This window comes from Lathyrus oleraceus, chromosome 2, assembly GCF_024323335.1.
Source record: "Lathyrus oleraceus cultivar Zhongwan6 chromosome 2, CAAS_Psat_ZW6_1.0, whole genome shotgun sequence".
In the NCBI taxonomy this organism is placed as follows: Eukaryota; Viridiplantae; Streptophyta; class Magnoliopsida; order Fabales; family Fabaceae; genus Lathyrus; species Lathyrus oleraceus.
In genome coordinates, this window is record NC_066580.1 from 148677217 (window position 1) to 148698427 (window position 21211).

The following is a 21211-nucleotide window of genomic DNA, read 5'->3' on the forward strand; positions in this document are numbered from 1 at the left end:
GCATTCTTTTTCTTTTTCTTATCCCCATGAGAGTTTTGTTAGAGTCTCTGTTCCTGGTGAGTGTATTACTCCGATGGATCGTCTTTCCTTCTTTGTGGACCCATATTCCCCACAGAGTTTGTTGTTTCTTTTGCATGCATACATCTGCATCATGAGGTCTCTTAGGGACCAAAATTTGTCTCATTACTGTTATTTAAGCCCATTCTACCGCGTCGAGATGAAGATTTATAAACTTCACTTCTCCGGTTAGAATGACCTTAAATAGGGGCATCTATAAGACCCCAATTTTGTCCCTAAGATACCTCATCATATCATATCATTTCATTTCATTGCCTTAAGGATCATTGTGCACCTTGCTTCCTTCCCTGTGGGTGGGTCATCTTTTGAGAGTGGTTCTTGATCACCAAGCATGTTTTGCATTTGTATATCATTTCTTTTCATTTGTTCACTAACCAAAAGTACAAAAATATGTCATCTAACCTTGTTACTTGTAGATGAAGCAATTACAGGTCAAGGCAGTCAATGCATTCATTGAGCTATAGATGGTGGCCATTCTGAAGAATTTGGGCACCACATTCATTAATCAAGAGTTCATAAGAGTTATGATATCATTTTGAATCAAAATCTCAAGTGGTAGAGGCTTGAATCTCATCAAGGCATTCTTCAGTCAACTGAAGCCCTAGCCAGTCAACTGCAAGTCAACTGTGATTTTTGGATATGGGAAGTGATGGGAAATACTTCATTCATGTTCAAACAAGTCTCATTTGACATTTCAAACACTCTCTTTGAAGGATTTGAGGTCCAGTCAAAATTTGCCAAAAATAGAAAGTGACCTATAATTTGAACTTTCCAAAAATGGAAAGGTTTTCATCCAACTTCAACTTTAAATTACATGACCAAAAATGCTTCAAATGAAATTTTGTTGAACATGAAAGTTATAGATCTCTCTCTCCCATTTCCAAAATGTCCAAGAACATCAATTTCTCATTTGTGGTTGAAGAGATATGATCAAAACATGGCCAAGTGTGGATTGAACTTCAAAAGGGCATAACTTCTCAACCATTGCTCCAAATCATGTGGTTCTTTTTGATAAATTCTTGTCATGACCTATAATTTCATAATCTTGCATTACATTGCATCATTTCTCATTTCATGATCATTTGCAAAAATCTTGATTTTTGGAGGGAATTTTCACAATTTAAAATTGGTAATTCATTTGAATATTTTACAATTGCCAATAGCTCCAAAATATCATTTTAAGTGAATTTGAACTAAATTCGTGCACTGTTCATGCACCATTTTCATGCAAGGTTGAAAAATCACATTTTGTCAAAACACCTCCTAAGTTAATCATGCATTAGCATTTTGGTTAAACATGATTAGGCATGACTAATTAGGAGTATATAAACCAAAACCCTAACAGAAAACACTAAGCACAATTCACAAATCTCAGATCTAAAAATTTTTCTCAATTTTTCTCTCAAATTTTTCTCTCATTTCTTCATAGCAATTGCATAATTCTTGCTTGATTCTTCATCTAACATCATCATAGAGTAAGCTGCGAGCAAGATCCAGGTGAATCCGTGCCATTTGAAGCAGCTTGAGCTTGAAGAACATCAATGGTGGATTCTTCAATCTGTTGATTCGTGACCAATTGGACATTAAAGATCCTTCCATTCACTCATACAAGCTTGCTAGAACACATTGGAAGCATTGCAAGGACCTGAAACGCTTGAATTCAAAAGCTGCTCTTCAAGAGGTTTTAGATCGATTCTCTCTATTCTCAATTTCCTTGTGTGATTCTTGTAGATCGTGTTTGTGTGAGCATTCTGAGCTTTGAACCACTTGATTCCGTGCATTATTCACTTAGATTCATCGATTTAAAGTTTGCATGTGGAAATTTACTTTGATCGATCCGTGCGATTTAGGTTGTTAGAAGCTTGATTATTGATTGATTCGTGTTCCATGAGGTTTAAGCTACACGATGATATGCTTATTGGTTAATTCTGAGAAAATTGTTCATAGTGTTCATGCTTGGTTACTGTTCATGTCGCGTGTTTGAGTTGGAGAAGAAGATACAGTTCAGGCCACGGTTTTCTTTTGTTTTTGACCACGCAAATCCGTTGCCAATAGGTTTCTCTAAACCGTTGCCGTAGCCTTAGGGTTTTTTGCCATTGGTGCATGCGCGCTCCCATGATGCGCTCTGATTGGCCAGGCGAGAATTGAATGAAACGCACCGTTTTGTCCTGGGCGCCAATTCACCAAATTCAAATTAATTTCATATTAATTCATTTAATTCTATTTTCTATTCAATTTTTATTTCATTTTTCATTTGCATCTTCAAAAAATCATATAAAATCAAATAATGATCCAATTGATATGGGGATTTTTGCTATGATTTTCTCTTTTCCTCTAGTTTTTTATCAGCATGAAAATAAAAGTTGTGCCTGGCCTGGATTTAATTTTGTCTAGAGTTTTTGTACATGTATGCTATTTTGACATTGCTTGCCATTTCCTTTGTGAAATAATGTGTGTTGATCCAATGCTTCTGGAAATTTGCATGATGAAACTAGACACTCTAATTGATATTTTGATGTTGAGTTTGCAATTTTCTCATTTGTGGTTTCTGTTTTGTGAATTTTCTAAGTAGGTGTGACAATTTGTGTCACACCTTTGCATGTTCATCTTATGCTATGTGTTTACCCTATCAAATGATGCTCAATTGTTCTGATTTTTTGCATGCTGATCATATGGTATGTCTTGAACATGTATGATTTTTTCTAGATTTTTGTGAATCATTTCTGATTTAATTGGGATTTTTCATTCTGTTTGATCACATGTGGACTTTAAAATTGTCTTGAACTTCAATTGATCATAAAATGCATTTGGTAAATGATATGAATGTGAGACTTTTTGCTATGTGTCAATAATTGTTTGAAGTTTCATCATGTCAAATTTGAGCTTCTGTTTTAAATTTTTTCCTCATCTTTGACCCTAGGCTTTGGCCTAAGGGTTTGCTTCTCATCTTTGAGCTTTGTTTTCAGGTTGATCACTCAAGGTCCATAGTTGTTGATGCTTCATCATTTGAGCACTTGATGTTTACCATTATCTACTAACATTGTGTGTTTTGTAGGGCTGTTAACTCATTTGAGCTTAACTTGTGGCTTATGCCTTTGCTTATTGGGTTTGACTGTTGATATTAACTGTTGTTGGTTTGTCTAAACTGTGTACTGATTTGTGTGATGTTTCCACAGGTACATTAAGTTGCTTAAGTTCACTTTGAACTTGCTTTTGCTTGGTTGCTTAACCAATTAGGTATAACCTCTATTCCTCATGTAGTCTGGAAGACCTGGCCTGTTATGTGGCCAGGCACCTGTCTGAAGTCCTCCTTAAGAGGCAATGTCTTTGTGTGTTTATTTTTGTGCTAAGCAGGAAAAGTCCTTTGATAAGGCAATTGGCAGACAAAAGAGATGTGTAGTCCATCTCCTGCTACTCAGTGTGTCACTCACCTTGCTCACACTACATGTGTTGATGCATAGTGAGTAAAAGCCCAAGATCTATGGAGTCTAATCTTTGTGGAGAAGAGTTCCAACTTTCTGAACTCCCACATCTTCTATTATTCAAAGCTCTCTCTGACCAGAGATAGAAGCTATGAGGCACACCCCTCATCTCCATTTCATCTGCTTCACCTTAACTCTCAATGTTAAGGTTAAAAGCACCACTTACCCCATTCCAGTTGACTGTAAAGTCTAACCTTGTTTGAGCCTAATTGCTTGTATATAGTGTGTGCTAATTGACTTGTTTGCCTGATTGCTTGATTCATCTGTGCATATCTGCTTATGTGTGCCTTTGTGCATTTATCATCATTAATTGCTCATTATTGCATGATCTTTGTTTATATCTTTTGTAACATCTTTGATTGTCCATTGAGGAATCAAGTGTAAGTCCATTCATTGGCCTTTATTCCTATGATTTGGTGGGAGTCGAGTGTAAGACCATTTATTGGCAACTTGTTTCCTTTTGCTTATTGCATGTTGTTGTATGTGAGGAATCAATTATAAGTCCATTTATTGGCATTTGTTTCCCATGATCATTTCTGTGGAGATTAGAATAAGTCCAGATAGATTGGCATCTGATATCCATGTTTGTTTGTTTTAGGAGATTGGTGTAAATCCATTTATTGGTATCCGATATCCAGTTTGTTTTGTGAGATTGGTGTAAGTCCAGTTGATTGGCATCCGGTATCATTTCTTTGTTTGGTTTAGGAGATTAGTGTAAGTCCAGTTGATTGGCATCTGATATCCATGTTTTGTTTTGCTTTGGGAGACTAGTATAAGTCCATTGAGTGGCATCTGGTATCCATCTTTATTTTAGGAGATTAGTATAAGTCCAGTAATTGGCATCCGGTATCCGCTTTTGTTGGCCTTGCCTGATACTTTGTTTATCTGTTATTTGCATTGTTGCCTATTCCAAAGGACACACTTGAATCATCTTCCATATGATTTCAAGAGGTGAACACCTAAGAAGTTTTACTTCCTCACCCATCCTTTTTTGTGTGTGTTTTCAAGACCCTCTTTTCACATGATAATTCAAAAACTTTGACATCTATTGTGCAAACATTTTGACATGTCTTTCAAATTAGAAACCTAGGCCTTAGGCCTTTGACTTTTCAAACTTCATTTTCTTAATACTTCTTTTGAATTGAATTCTAATCATACTTTGACCATATTTTGTAAATACTCATAATTGGTTAACTCCAACTCATTCAATTGTTTTGTGGCTTTGTTCATTCTTGATAAGTTTTCATACATTAGCCATAGGTTTGATTTATCCTAGTTGGTTGATGTTAATCTCACCTTTTGTCCTTAGTGATTGAATTGTAAGACTTCCTTGCTTATTATAGGGTTAACCCCTCACTAGCAAGTTGAAGCTTTTCTCACATGGTGGACTTGTTGTTTGTATAAGGTTGAGTTTTCTCCCGTGGATAACGAAAGACCTTAGGGCTTTTGTTTTAAAATGAACCCACTCATATTTTGGAAATCTTTTAGTCGAACTACGGCGTTTTGATCCTTACCTTTCATGGAAGGTACGTAGGCAACGGGTTCATCCGTTCAAACACAAAAACAATAAAAATTGTATATTCTTTTCTCATCCCTTCCATCATTGTTTGCACAATATATGTCATAAACAAATAAACTTTTTATACAACAAGTGTGAAAAGAGGTTCCCTAGGAGTACCTAGGACGTTTTGGGTGCCTAACACCTTCCCATTGCGTAATTAACCCCTTACCCAGATCTCTGACCTTTTCATTAGTTTTCTATGTGTAAAACTTCTTAGGCTTTTGTTCGCTTTTTAGCCAATCCTTTGGATAAATAAAAGTGCGGTGGCGACTCTATCTTTGTATGCTTTGCTTTTGATTTAATCAATAAATCATAAAGTGACGAATACACCGCTACAGATAGGAGGCAATATTTTTGTGTGTTTACCTTTGTGCCTAAAAGACCTCCAAGAAGAGGCACCAGTGCTAAAGACCTCCATGAAGAGGCAATTGACGGACAAAAGGGATTAGTAATCAATCCCCCGTTATTCAGTGTGTCGTTCTTTATGCTCGCACTACGTGTCGATGCTTCAGAACAAAAGCCCAAGATCTTTTGTCCGGTCAGTCAGTGGAGAGGGTTCCACCTTTCTGAATCCCCACTTTTTGTCATGAGCTCACCCCGTCCAGGGTTAAGAGCTATGAGGTCTTATCCTCATTACCCTTTTGATCTACTCACCCTGACGTTCGATGTCAGCGGTTAAGAGCCCGTTTGATTACCTTTCCATGGTTTGTTTGTCGAGGTTGATATGACCCCTCTTGACTAAAGCCCTACCCACGTATGTTTGAGCCCCTTGTTGGCGCGTTTACTTTATGCATGTTCGTTTTGTATGGTGTGATCGTCTCCCCATAGGATTGCTAGGCTTTGTATAGTCTCTCGTTTGCATGTCAATTAAGGTAGCACGGTTCCTTCGTCTAGGACTTCCTTTTTGCATGAGCATCCCTAAAACACAAACAAACCCATTGATCTTTCTTCTCCTAAGAACACGTTAACTCCTTCTACTACAGGCGAGTAAGTCTCCAAAGGTCGAGCATCCGGTAGATTGCCTAGTAACGTCGTTCATCCAAAACAAACAAATAGGTCAGCCGAACTACGTTTTGCTCTGATTCTCATTCCAGATGAGATACGTAGGCATAAGACGCGATGTCTTAGCGAGAACACTCCTCTTTAACCCATGGGCCAGCCGAGCTACGAAGACTCTGATTCTCATATTCGGATGAGATACGTATGCAGTGGATGCAACATCCGTGCGAGTAATTTTCTTTTGACCCCTCTTTTAGTAAATAGTACATTAGATAAACCTACACCCTTTAGACAAGAACAACAAGAGTGGATCCCGTAGAGTACTACGGATGCGTAGGGGTGTTAATACCTTCCCTTCGCATAATCGACTCCCGAACCCAAGATTTGGTTGCGAGACCTTGTCTTTTCCTTTCCTTTTTCCAGGTTTACTTCGAGCGTTTCCTTTCCCTCCCTTGGGATAAATAACGCACGGTGGCGACTCTTCTGTCATTTCTTCTTCGCCGGTTGTTTTTCGCATACTATATTTTTTAGGCTGCGACAGCTGGCGACTCTGCTGGGGATCCGGTTTCCCTATGCGAGTCCCTCCTAGCTTTTGTAGGTTTCTTGTTTGTTGGGTGTTTATTCTTTCGCACAGTTATTTATTTTTCAGCATTTACCTGCTTTACCTTATTGCATTCATGTACATATGATCTGCCGTATCTGCTGGTTCTGTTTGTTGGGATGGGATTTTCTATGAGAGATAAGCCCACTACCCAGGCTTGAGCGTACACACAAGTTTTAGAGTGGATAGTCATGAGGCTTGCGTGACATGTTGCCACGTTAAGTCGTTCATGAGACCCACATTCCAGACGAGGTTTCTTTTGGATATATTCTGTCCTATGGGCGTTCCATAACGACTGATGTTCCTTTAGAAATCGTCGACTCTGGTGACCATTTCCCGAGAACTCAGTCGAGGCCTCTCCCCTGAGACGCGTTTATGTTAGCTCTGGTGGGCGCATTCTCGCTGCTCAATCCGAGGACCCCGAGACTGGGAACTTGCTTTAGGATATCCTGTTGAGGGGAGTCAGTGGAGGTCTTTTATCCCGTAATAATGTCAAACCTTTAGTGGTAAACATATTATTCTCGACTGAAGGGCTGAAGCTGACAAACCTCTGTTCTTAGAACCTACCAGTGAGGGGCAGGCTAAATTCAGGAAACCTTAACCTCCAACCAACCCAGTTTTCTGGAGCAGAGTTCTGACCTTGTATTATATTCCTCAGTGGGTTTCTCTTCAGACAGTGCAACACGACAGTTGTTCAAGCAGATACAACAATCTTGATTCCCATGTCACTGCATTGCATCACATCATTTTACATTCATCTCATTTAACATATGTTTATCTATTACTAGGGGTTTATATCTTCCTCTTGATTCCGGTCGGGGTTCTTTGGTCTTTCTAAGATGGACATTGGCAGAAAGAGACACGTCACCTACAAGTTTCCTGTGGTTTATTTGGATCCCATTCAACAGCTGATGAAGTTAATGGATCATAATTCTCTAGAAGGATTCCGGAAGGATTATGGTTTGATTCTAAGTTTCGTTATGGTTCTCTCCAAAGATCAACATGATGCTCTCTTTACATTGTTGCAGTTCTATGACCCTCCCCTGAGGTGTTTTACATTCCCAGATTATATTTTGGTCCCTACTTTGAAGGAGGTTGCTAGTTTTCTCAAAGTGTCTATCAAGTCGCAGTTGCTATTCTACAGTTCCGAGTTTCTGCCTGATCTCAGTATGGTCGCTTCAGCCACGTATTTGGGGAAATCAGTCTTGAAGCCTAATATGTGTCAGAAGGGAGGAGTCAGTGGTTTTCATTTGAGTTTCTTAGTGGGAGAAGCAAAGAAGAAGCTTAAGGATGGTGACCAGAGGGGTTTCAATGCTGTGTTGGCTCTTTGTGTGTATGGGATTGTCCTGTTCCCTAATGTGGCGAAATTTGTGGACATAGACGCCATACGCCTCTTCGTGTTGGGAAATCCGGTGCCGACCTTGTTGGGAGATTTCTTTCATTCGGTGCATCACAGGAATGAGAATAGAAGGGGAGGATTGTTGAATTGTTGTGCACCTTTGTTTTATAAGTGGTTCAGTTCTCACCTACCCAAGTCAGGAGCGTTCATTGATTTCAAGGACTCGTCGAGTTGGTCGAAGAGGCTGATGAGGTTAAGAGCTAAAGATATTTCTTGGTGGTCTGACCAGAACTTGCTTCGGACGGATATCATTCACAGTTGTGGGAACTTCCCGAATGTACCGTTGGTAGGAAGAAAAGGAGGTATCAACTATAATCCTTCTCTAGCAGTTAGACAGTTTGGGTATGCTTTGAGAACTCCGTCTTTGGAAAAAGATGTGGAAGAATCTCTGTTTTTCCATTCTTCATCTGATTTGACTGTATCCCGTAAGGCAGCTGAGGCTTGGCTCAAGGTGATCAAAAGAGGAAGAACTGTGCTTGGAAAAGGAGATTGTAGAACTTACCCTCAGTATGGAGAGTGGCTTCAAGGAAGAGTCGAACTCTTTGGTCTGCCGTTTCCTATTGAAGAACCTTTGTATCCACCTGCTCCTGAGCAGTCAACAATGGTGGGTCGAGAGGAGTATGACAAATTGAAGAATGCCATGGAGGAGCTTCAAACTGAAAAATCGGAGTTAAGTGTGAAGCTGCAAGACTGTATACGGCAATTCCATGAGGCGGAATATCAGAAGGGGGAAGCCGTCAGATTGCAAGGGGAAGCAGAGAGGAAATTAGTTGTGGAGGTGGACTTCTTCAGAGAGACAAACAAAGCCCTGGGATCATCCAGTTCTGAGTTGAGGTGAGTCAAGCAGCAGTTAACAGATGCTCATGGTAAGTTAGCTGGTTGGCGAGAGCAATGGGATACATTTTCAGCTTCTAGGAAGGTAAAGGAGGAGGAGATGGAGGCCGAATTGACTGGTCAGATGGAGAAGTTGAAGATTTTGCCGAAGGAGAAGAGCAATGAGCTTCTGTGCGCCAGTTCAACCAATGGTTATATCACAGATCAACTCAACAAAGCTCAAGGACAGATTGAGGAACTCAAAGTGCTGGCAGGTTTGAAGAAATCCAGACTTGAAGAGGTATTCGGAGAAGATGATGGGAATTACTACAGAGAGCACATCAATGAGTTGGATGGAGTTATTCATAAGAGGAATCTGCTTATCCGGCGTTTGACAAAATCTCCAGATCATCCTGACACAGTGGCATTACTGGCTGAAGTTAGGAGCAGTCCTTATGGGTTGTATACAGGAGGCTGATTCCTGATTTCTGTTCCTCTTTTTACTTATTATATTGTAGTGATGATCCACAGGCTTGTTGTGGAGATCCTCTCTTGATGTACTGTCGGCTAAGGCCCTTCTCTTTGAACTTATGAAGGTTTTCTCTCTATTGCATCTTGATCTTCGAAGTTTATCTATGGCTCGATCTTCTTATGAGACTGGAATCAAGGGGGTAGAATACCCTTTGGAATCGATAAACATGTCATTGCATTTACATATTCATTTGCATATCTTGCATAACAGGTACCACTGCGGTGTTCTCATATTATTTGGTGTTCCACTAGCAGAATAGCTGATTCAGGCATTCACCGGTACGGTACCCGCAGAAACCCAAGAGAGCCCTGTCAAGGTTAGAAGTAGAGGGTTTGGTCTTGAAGCCTTCAGATCTTATTGTGAGAGACTTTGATGGTTCTAAGAGGTTGGTGTTCGGAGAGGTAGAATTGCCAATTCAGATTGGATCAAAAACCTTCAACACCGTCTTCTATGTGATGGATATTAGTCCTTCGTATAGCTGCTTGCTGGGTCGTCCTTGGATCCACAATGCTGGGGCAGTCTCCTCGACCTTGCATCAGAAGATCAAGTTCCCGGTCAGTGGGAGGATCATCACCGTCTGTGGTGAGGAGGACATTATGGTCAGTAACCTGTCTACATTCAAGTATGTGGAGGTAGAAGGTGAATTTCATGAGACCCTATGTCAGGCCTTTGAGGCAGTTCAGATCAAGGATGCAGCTCCGGTGGAAGAGGTTAAAGCGGGTGCCTCTATGTCGTCCTTCAAGCAGGCACATGCCTTGGTGGATTTAGGTGTTGCTCCCGGTTGGGGACGTCTGTTAGAGTTATCAATGAAAGAAGACAAGTTCGGGATTGGGTATCAGCCAACTCTGACTTCTACAACTTCAACAATTTAGACTCGTCAGGGGCCGATTACTTTCTCCAGCGCTGGCGTCATCCAATATGGCCAGGTCTCTGCGGTCAACGAGGAAGATGGGGATAGTGATTGCGACATCGACAACTGGGTGCGTCCAAGGGTCCCGGGTGAAGTTCTCCGCAACTGGTCTTCTGAAGAGATTATCCAAGTCACTCTTCTGGAGGAGTAATTTTTCTTTGTTTATTCATGCATGTCCAAGTCTTACGTTCCGCCCAGGGCGTAATGACTCATTGTAGGGCTCATCTATGTGGATACCTGCATTTTTTATCATAAATAAAGGACGTCTTTTTGCATTCAAATATTTTGTTCGCTGTCTTTCTATTTTTGCAGTTTTCAAAAAAAACAAAAGTCAAAAAAATATTTTGGCAATGTTTTGTTTAGTTTTCACTTCTTGTTCACACTCATAAGCACATACCATCACTCATGCAGATGCACATCACCGGATCCTATTGATAACGGTTCTGCTATGGCTCACTTCGACTTTGAAAATCCAATCTTTCAAGCTGAAGAAGAGGGTGATGAAGACTGTGAACTCCCTGAAGAACTTGCCAGGCTATTAGAGCAAGAGGAAAGGGTCATTCAACCGCATCAAGAGTTTACTGAAGTGATTAATCTTGGCACCGAGGACGTCAAGATGGAAATCAAGATAGGGGCTGCTTTAGAAGACGATGTGAAGAAAGGGCTGATTGGACTGCTGCAAGAGTATGTTGACGTATTCGCCTGGTCTTATCAGGACATGCCCGGGCTTGACACAGACATCGTGGTACACCGCTTGCCTCTCAAAGAAGGTTGTCCTCCGGTCAAGCAGAAGCTCAGAAGAACAAGACCAGAGATGGCTGTCAAGATAAAGGAAGAAGTGCAAAAACAGTTGGATGCAGGTTTTCTAGCAGTCACCAATTATCCTCCATGGGTTGAAAACATTGTTCCAGTACCTAAGAAGGATGGAAAGGTACGGATGTGTGTTGACTACCGGGATCTGAACAGAGCTACCCCTAAGGATGATTTCCCATTACCTCACATTGACGTTTTGGTGGATAACACAACCCAGTTCTCGGTATTCTCCTTCATGGATGGCTTTTCTGGCTATAATCAAATCAAGATGGCACCAGAAGACATGGAGAAGACAACATTCATAACCCCATGGGGGACCTTCTGCTACAAGGTGATGCCGTTTGGTCTGAAAAATGCCGGGGCAACATATCAACAAGCGATGGTGACTCTTTTCCATGATATGATTCATCATGAAATCGAGGTTTATGTTGATGATATGATTGCCAAATCTCAGATAGAATAAGAACATTTGGTGAATCTGCAGAAATTGTTTGAGCGTTTGAGGAAATTCAAGCTGAGGCTTAATCCGAACAAGTGTACTTTCGGGGTGAGATCTGGAAAACTGTTGGGTTTCATTGTTAGCGGAAAAGGGATTGAGGGGGATCCTGACAAAGTGAAAGCGATACAAGAAATGCCTGAGCCAAGAACAGAAAAACAAGTCCGTGGTTTCTTAGGGAGGTTGAATTACATTGCAAGGTTCATCTCCCACCTAACAACCATGTGTGAGCCAATATTCAAATTGTTAAGAAAAGATCAGGCTATCAGGTGGAACGATGATTTCCAAAGGGCTTTCGAGAAGATAAAAGAGTATTTGCAGAATCCTCCTATCCTTATGCCCCTAGTCCCAGGGAGACCGCTGATTATGTATTTGACAGTACTTGATAATTCCATGGGTTGTATTCTCGGTCAACACGACGAGACAGGTAGGAAAGAGCATGACATCTAATACCTGAGTAAAAAGTTCACAGACTGCGAGTCGAGGTACTCAATGCTTGAAAAGACATGTTGTGCACTTGCATGGGCTGCTAAGCGATTAAGGCAATACATGCTGACTCACACAACCTTACTGATCTCCAAGATGGATCCAGTCAAGTACATATTTGAGAAGCCAGCTCTCACCAGAAGAGTTGCTCGTTGATAAATGGTACTGACAGAGTACGACATCCAGTATACATCCCAGAAAGCCATCAAAGGGAGTATTCTGTCAGACTATCTTGCTCAGTAACCGATTGAAGACTATGAGCCAATGAAGTTTGATTTTCCAGATGAAGACATCATGTTCCTCAAGATGAAAGACTGCGAAGAGCCAGTTGTTGAGAAGGGACCTGATCCAAACGAAAAGTGGACTTTGTTGTTCGATGGGGCTGTCAATGCCAGAGGAAGTGGAATTGGTGCTGTCATTACTACTCCGAAAGGTGCCCACATGCCTTTCACCGCTCGTCTGACTTTTGAGTGCACCAATAATGAAGCTGAGTATGAAGCCTGTATCTTAGGTATTGAGCAAGCCATTGATTTGAGAATCAAGACCCTGGACATTTTCGGAGATTCAGCTCTAGTGATCAATCAAGTGAATGGTGATTGGAACACCCTCCAACCCAATCTGGTCCCTTACAGAGATTACACGAGAAGATTGTTGACTTTCTTCACAACAGTAAAGCTGCATCATATACCTCGTGATGAGAATCAGATGGCAGATGCTCTTGCTACTTTATCCTCCATGATCAAGGTGATTCGGTGGAACCATGTTCCCAAGATCGACGTGGTACGCCTTGATAGGGCCGCGTATGCGTTTGCTGCTGAACTGGTAGTTGATGACAAGCCCTGGTATCACGACATCAAGTGCTTTAAGAAGAATCAAGAGTACCCCGCAGGGGCATCCAACAATGATAGAAAGATTTTGAGAAGATTGACAGGCAGTTTCTTCTTGAATAAAGACGATGTATTGTATAAGAGAAACTTCGACATGGTTTTGCTCAGATGCGTGGATAGACACGAAGCAGACATGTTAATGCAAGAAGTTCATGAAGGCTCCTTTGGTACTCATGCCGGGGGACATGCAATGGCTAAGAAATTGTTGAGAGCGGGTTATTACTGGATGACCATGGAATCTGATTGTTTCAAATATGCTCAGAAGTGTCATAAATGCCAGATTTATGCTGATAAGGTGCATGTGCCGCCAAATCCTTTGAATGTGATGTCTTCGCCGTGGCCATTTGCTATGTGGGGCATTGATATGATTGGGAATATTGAGCCGACTGCCTCCAATGGGCATCGCTTCATCCTTGTTGCCATCGACTATTTCACCAAGTGGGTCGAAGCAGCATCATTCGCGAATGTCACTAGACATGTGGTTGCCTGATTCATCAAGAAAGAAATCATTTGTCTTTATGGGATTCCCGAAAGAATCATTACTGATAATGGTTCTAATCTCAATAACAAAATGATGAAAGAGTTGTGCCAGAACTTCAACATTCAGCATCACAATTCTTCCCCTTATCGCCCTAAGATGAACGGTGCTGTTGAGGCAGCAAATAAGAACATAAAGAAGATTGTGCAGAAGATGGTCGTCACGTACAAAGATTGGCATGAGATGCTACCCTTCGCCTTGCATGGGTACCGTACCTCAGTACGTACATCGACCGGGGCAACCCCTTACTCCCTTGTGTATGGAATGGAAGCAGTCCTACCTGTTGAAGTGGAGATTCCTTCCTAAGAGTCCTGTTGGATGTCAAGTTAGACGAAGCTGAATGGATTCGGACAAGGTTCAATGAGTTGAGTCTTATCAAAGAGAAGCGAATGGCAGCCATTTGTCATGGGCAGTTGTATCAGAGTCGGATGAAGAGAGCCTTTGATCGGAGAGTGCGTGCTCGATGTTTCCAAGTTGGAGATCTAGTGTTGAAAAGGATCCTTCCTCCTCAGACAAATCACAGGGGCAAGTGGACTCCTAACTATGATGGACCGTATATTGTCACCAAGGTTTTTGACGGTGGAGCCTTAATGCTTGCAACTATGGATGGTGAAAACTTTACTTCCCCTGTGAACTCAAACACAGTTAAAAAATACTTCGCATAAAATAGACCCGCTGGACAACAAAAAGAATAGTCCAGGCAAAAATGGGCATCCCGACGAACCAAGAAAATGAGAGGGTTCGGGCAAAAATTAGGGATTAAAAATGAAAAGATTGTACACCCGGTAGGTTGAAAACCTGAAAAGGCAACTTAGGCAAAAATGGGTGTCCCGGTGGATTGAAAACCCGAAAAGGGCGATCCAGGTAAAAGTTAGGGATTAAGCGAATGACCGCGTTCTGAGTAGTTATGAATCTCACCTCACGTCGATAACTGGAAACTTCCAAAGGATAGGAAACAGTCTAATCACCTTTTTCGGAAAGCTGATCATCTGGAGGATCTTGAAGACGAGCGAGTCATAGCAGGATTGGAACCCGATAGAAATCCATTTCACATTGCCATTAGATTAATTTCTGTTTTTTTATCTTTTGTGCGATTACCTCTTTCCAGGGATTGCTTCCTGATGTAAATGCCTATTCAGAGGCCACTCAATCAATAAAAACCTGTTATTCAGTACATATCTGTGTTCATTTTCATTTTGCTGTTTTGTTTACAAAAATGACGTCCGACTTTTTGATAAACATTGCATCATGAAACATAAGAGCTTTACAGGTAAGTGCTTAATAAACATTGAAAATTGCTGTAAATTTTAAGTGCCTTGGATCGTCTATTCAGAACAGGTACACTCGGGGCATTTCCTCAAGGTCCCCATCAAATGATCGCGGATGTTTTTCCTCAACAGTTGGAATTTTGATATCTTATCCCTGCAGAGCTAGTCCGAGTGTTGGATTCTTCAATCCCCAGCAGGCTCTCACTGTTGTACTTCCCCAAGCATTTGTTTCAGATTATACACTCCCCAGTAGAGTCGATAGTGCCAGACTGTATATCCCCATCGGAGTTGACAGTGCCAGACTGTACCTTCCCAGCAGAAGCGGCTGCTCCTCAAAGTTCGATGCCAGATCGACGATCTCGACGCTAGATCCGCAGTCTCTCTCCTTGAAGCAGAATCTCGGTACCGTATCGGTGTTTGCCCCCTGCTGAATCGTCTCTCGTAAATTATGGTTGCCAGGACCACTGTCGCTTTCCTCAACAGCCAGTTTTCAGTGTCGTTCTCTCCTCGGTCAGAGCCTCGGTATTTTGTTATTTGCCAGAACACCGTGTGGCGGGTCATTTCCCCACAGAGTTCTTTGTGCGGTGCATCTCCAACAACCTTGCCAGGGTCCAGAAGATTCTGATCATTTCCCCAGCAGAATTCCTTGTCTCGGCTTGGCATTCTCTCTAATCAAGCATTTCGCATCCCTGCATGTAGAATCATATTGCATTGCATCCTCCCAAATTGCGTAGCATTTCCATTTTCATGGAGCATTACGCCATCGAAAAATTCAAACATACGCATATAAAGCATAAAATATTCTCGGTATCCCAAGTGATAAGCCAGAAGTCGTTTCTAGTGCTCAGACTGAAGGTTGTTCATGACCTATTATTCCCAGCAGGGGTCCTTGGCCCACGCGCCGCCTCAATTATCATGTTCCCTATTTCTGCCGATGCTGACGGGCATGAAAGTTTCCGGTATTCAGACCGAAGTGGCATTCAGGCCAATTTTCCGATGTTCAGATCGAAGAAGTTTCCGACGTTCAGGTCGATGCAACTTGTGGCATTCATGCCAAGTTTCCGGTATTCAGACCGAAGTGGCATTCAGGCCAATTTTCCGACGTTCAGATCGAAGAAGTTTCCGACGTTCAGGTCGATGCAACTTGTGGCATTCAAGCCAATTTTCCGATGTTCAGATCGAAGAAGTTTCCGACGTTCAGGTCGATGCAACTTGTGGCATTCAGGCCAATTTTCCGATGTTCAGATCGAAGAAGTTTCCGACGTTCTGGTCGATGCAACTTGTGGCGTTCAGGCCAGATCTCCGGTATTCAGACCGAAGCGGCATTCAGGCCAGTCTCTCGATGTTCAGACCGATATTGATAATCTCATATCTTCCGATGCTCAGATCGAAGTCATTTCCAGTATTCAGACTGATGAGCGGTATTCAGGCCATGGTTATTTCTGTGTTACCATTTATTTTGGTATCCAGGTTGACGTTCTTTTTCGGTATCCAGACCGACTCTCACCGTACCAGACAGACAGGTTCTTCTTTCAAGACCACCTCTTTGCCGATTCTGACAGGCATTGTTACTTTACTTCAGTGCAAATTTTCAGGCTTTTATTGTATTTAATCCCTTGATACCTCGAAAGTGCGAAAGTCACTGCTATCTTCTTTTCGGGTCTCCAGTTGATTGAATAGGGGCAGCTGTAGCACCTCAAATTTGCCCCCCTCATTCATGCATTCATTTTTAGGTCGTTTAACATTTCATATTGCATTTCATCATGTCAATCAGAATCAGAATTAAGAAGCTTGAATATCATCCAAGACACTTTGTGGATTCTATCTGGGTGATCAGTCAACACAAGGGAAAGACTTGAGTTACTTCCAACATGTTCAAATGGGGTCCATTCATCATGCGAAACGCTAATCTTGAAGAAGCAAAAATCTGTTCCTGAGTTGTCATGCTCGCTAGGCGAGCAGCGTGGTTCGCTTAGCGAGTCTGAACTGTCATGCTCGCTAGGCGAGCAAATCCTTCGCTAGGCGAAGCGCACGCGTTTTCAAAATATAATAGAAAAATCTTGGACTTGGACCTCTCTCATTTGAGCCCACAGGACCACGAAAATCAGGTTATAAATTCTAAAAATTCAGTGGAAAAACCCCAGAGAGAAAAAAGAGCAAGCTGACTAATAGAATTCAGAGCAGCCTTCATACACACCAAAGGGAACTCATCTGCACAGAACCAATTCCATCTCATGTAAACCCTAAGATTGTTCTGCAAACCCAACGGTGCAATTCAATTTCAACCGATCTCGCCGATCAGGTTTGCCTTATTTCCATTACTTTATGCTTTCAATTCGAAATTTTCTGAATGTGTGAGGAATTATGGGTGAATTTGGAAGAGTGGATATCGTTAGGTTTCACATGTGGGTTTAGCTATGTATGAATGTGTAGACCAATACCTCGAATGTTTGATCACTTAATTTCTGAAATCGTATTGTTATCAAAGGAGAATCCAGAACCCGCAGGCCTTCGCTAGCACCTTCGCTAGGCGAGCCTACAGCAAAGCTTCGCTAAGCCTTCGCTAAGCGATGCTGTAGCGATCGCGACAGTAGCTGTTTTTTTTGTGTTTTCTCTCCAATCTGTTTTGTGTTTGTTATGACATGTTTTCTATCGCATCCGGGCACATGTTTTGGTATGTATGTCATGTCTTGATGTATGGATCCTTGCCCCCTGACTTTGAGTTTTGACACCCTTTTGATGCATTTGTCTGACAAGAGGTCTAGGCCTCCTGTCCTTGGTTGCTTTTGTGAGCTTTTTGTGAACTTTAATGACATGATTCATGTGGCTATATTTTGATTCTGGTTTGGTGCAACTCTTGATTGCGCCCCATCTTGTTTCTCTAACCTGTTTGTTGAGTTTTTTTTGTGAGGGCTCACATGACTCTTGAAGAGATAGCTTGCTTGGTATTCCACTTTATTTGTGGGATACCACGTGGAGATTTATTCTGATTGCTTTTGCTGACTTGCTTTCTTTGGTGGTGCTAGTTTGAGAGATCACTGGGTTTCTTGCTTCTTTAGTCGTTATTACTTCGGATTTTTATCCGTGTGGTAGATCTTTTGATCCCTTTACATCTTTTCAGCATTTTACTGCTTTCTTAGCTGGAAGACCTCGATAGGAGACAATGTTTTTGTGTGTTTACCTTTGTGCCTAAAAGACCTCCAAGAAGAGGCACCAGTGCTAAAGACCTCTATGAAGAGGCAATTGACGGACAAAAGGGATTAGTAATCAATCCCCCGTTATTCAGTGTGTCGTTCTTTATGCTCGCACTACGTGTCGATACTTCAGAACAAAAGCCTAAGATCTTTTGTCCGGTCAGTCAGTGGAGAGGGTTCCACCTTTCTGAATCCCCACTTTTTGTCATGAGCTCACCCCGTCCAGGGTTAAGAGCTATGAGGTCTTATCCTCATTACCCTTTTGATCTGCTCACCCTGACGTTCAATGTCAGCGGTTAAGAGCCCGTTTGATTACCTTTCCATGGTTTGTTTGTCGAGGTTGATATGACCCCTCTTGACTAAAGCCCTACCCACGTATGTTTGCGCCCCTTGTTGGCGCGTTTACTTTATGCATGTTCGTTTTGTATGGTGTAATCGTCTCCCCATAGGATTGCTAGGCTTCGTATAGTCTCTCGTTTGCATGTCAATTAAGGTAGCACGGATCCTTCGTCTAGGACTTCCTTTTTGCATGAGCATCCCTAAAACACAAACAAACCCATTGATATTTCTTCTCCTAAGAACACGTTAACTCCTTCTACTACAGGCGAGTAAGTCTCCAAAGGTCGAGCATCCGGTAGATTGCGTAGTAACGTCGTTCATCCAAAACAAACAAATAGGTCAGCCGAACTACGTTTTGCTCTGATTCTCATTCCAGATGAGATACGTAGGCATAAGACGCGATGTCTTAGCGAGCACACTCCTCTTTAACCCATGGGCCAGCCGAGCTACGAAGACTCTGATTCTCATATTCGGATGAGATACGTATGCAGTGGATGCGACATCCGTGCGAGTCATTTTCTTTTGACCCCTCTTTTAGTAAATAGTACATTAGATAAACCTACACCCTTTAGACAAGAACAACAAGAGTGGATCCCGTAGAGTACTACGGATGCGTAGGGGTGCTAATACCTTCCATTCGCATAATCGACTCCCGAACCCAAGATTTGGTTGCGAGACCTTGTCTTTTCCTTTCCTTTTTCCAGGTTTACTTCGAGCGTTTCCTTTCCCTCCCTTGGGATAAATAACGCACGGTGGCGACTCTTCTGTCATTTCTTCTTCGCCGGTTGTTTTTTGCATACTATATTTTTTAGGCTGCGACACCCATGAATAGGACTCCCCCCCATAACACAATCGGCAGATCCAAGACGTATTCCTACATGTAAAGGGAGTTCTAATAAATATTGGTTGTGTTTGAAAAGTTATGAATCGATTGATAAGTCCAATTCCAATATCTTGATTTCTAACGATAATGCACCATGAACCTATATATATATATATATATATATATATATATATATATATATATATATATATATATATATATATATATATATATATATATATATATATATATATATATATATTCTCGGCTACTACACGACCAATTAATGATTGTATCAAAATTCTTTTTGGCATCATTTCATTTCGGGTGTTTACAAAAATCCCACGGATGGTACCACAATCTGTTCACCATACAACAATGTGTTGGACCACTTCAACAAGTCTACGTGTAAGATATATAACATTTGATGTTCGTACAACAGTATCTACAACCCCTTTATGGGCTCCGTAGCAATTATATATTCTGTTAAAGACAATCCTTCACGTAAATTGCTTTGAATGGGTAAATCAATCATTTGTCCTTGTGGATTTGACATTAATCCTCTCATTCCGACTAATTGGTGCACTTGAGATGCATTTCCTCTAGCTCCTGAAAAAGAAATTATATGGGTTGGATTAAAGGGGCCAGACATCCGAAAATTGGGATTCATTTGTTGTCGCAAATATTCGCTTGTAGCATACCATATTTCAATGGATTGGCGTAATTTTTCTACCGCATGGACATTCCCATAATGATTATGTTTTTCCAAAACGGAACTTTGTTGTTCAGCACTTGGACTAGCCATCCTTTAGAAGGTATTGTTAAAAGATCATCTGTTCCTAATGAAATAGATGTGGCAGTAGCTTGATGGAATCCTAGAGTCTTTACTTGATCCAGGATGTGTGATGTATATGCCATTCCGAAATGATCTATTTTAATATGCTAATAAGTCGTTTAATGGCAGTTCCACCTATCACGTTATTGTGAAAGACTAGATTGGCCCATTCTGCCATAAGTACCTCCCAGTGGTATTCGGTTCGACGATAATGAATTTGAGTGAATGATTGGAAAACTCCCTTTTCTTTATGTTTATTCACGTAGAAAATGGAAAAGATGCTAGTTGACCTGAATTTACACTAGTATCATGAATTGACTTAGCGTGGATACCAACACTAACCATCTATATGATTAGATACCGTATGAATAGGCTCGAGAAAAACCTTGTATATATTCTTCGATTTCTCGATAAAAATAAATATGACCAATAGTGGTTCGAATGTATATACAACAAATTTCTTTTTTTATACTTATTATTACTAAATAATCCCCATAAATCTCATAATAGGTACCAAAAGATTCATAGTGAACTTCGATAGGAACTTCTCTTGAAGACATAATGCATTGATCTATTCGCCACCGGAGCCAAAAAGGACTATCAAAATTGATTCTTTTCAGTCTATAAGCTCTAATTGCATCATATGAATTGCAAAAAAAGGTTTTTTTTTCATATACTTCAAGTTCTTAAAGTTCTAATTGCTCATTTTTTCATTTTGAGAATTTCTGCAATTAAATGAATTATACCTATTTGTATAAATACCTCGACGATTTCCGCTAGTTAATACATAAAGTCCAATAAGCATATATTGAGTTAGTACACAAATGGGATCCCCAATAGTCGGAGACAAGAGATTCGTATGAGAAAACATAAGTAAAAGAGCTTCTGCTTGAGCCTCCAAAGATAAAGGCACATGAACAACCATTTGATCCCCATCAAAGTCTGTGTTGAATCCCTTACACACCAATGGATGTTGTAACACCCCAAATTTTTCCCTCCTCATTCATGCATTCATTTCATATTGCATTTCATCATGTCAATCAGAATTAGATCCGAAAAAAAAAATGAAAATAAATAAATTATTTTTTTACAAAAAAAATAAATAAATAAAAATAATAATAAAAAAATAAATAAAATATAATAAAAAAATTTGGACT

At 41.0% G+C, this 21211-nt stretch overlaps 1 pseudogene; it reads right to left on the reverse strand.

Moving 5' to 3' along the window:
• LOC127122344 (DNA-directed RNA polymerase subunit beta''-like) overlaps positions 1-20399 on the reverse strand; it is a 49964-nt pseudogene extending 29565 nt beyond the window's left edge.
• Positions 20400-21211: the final 812 nt, after the last annotated feature.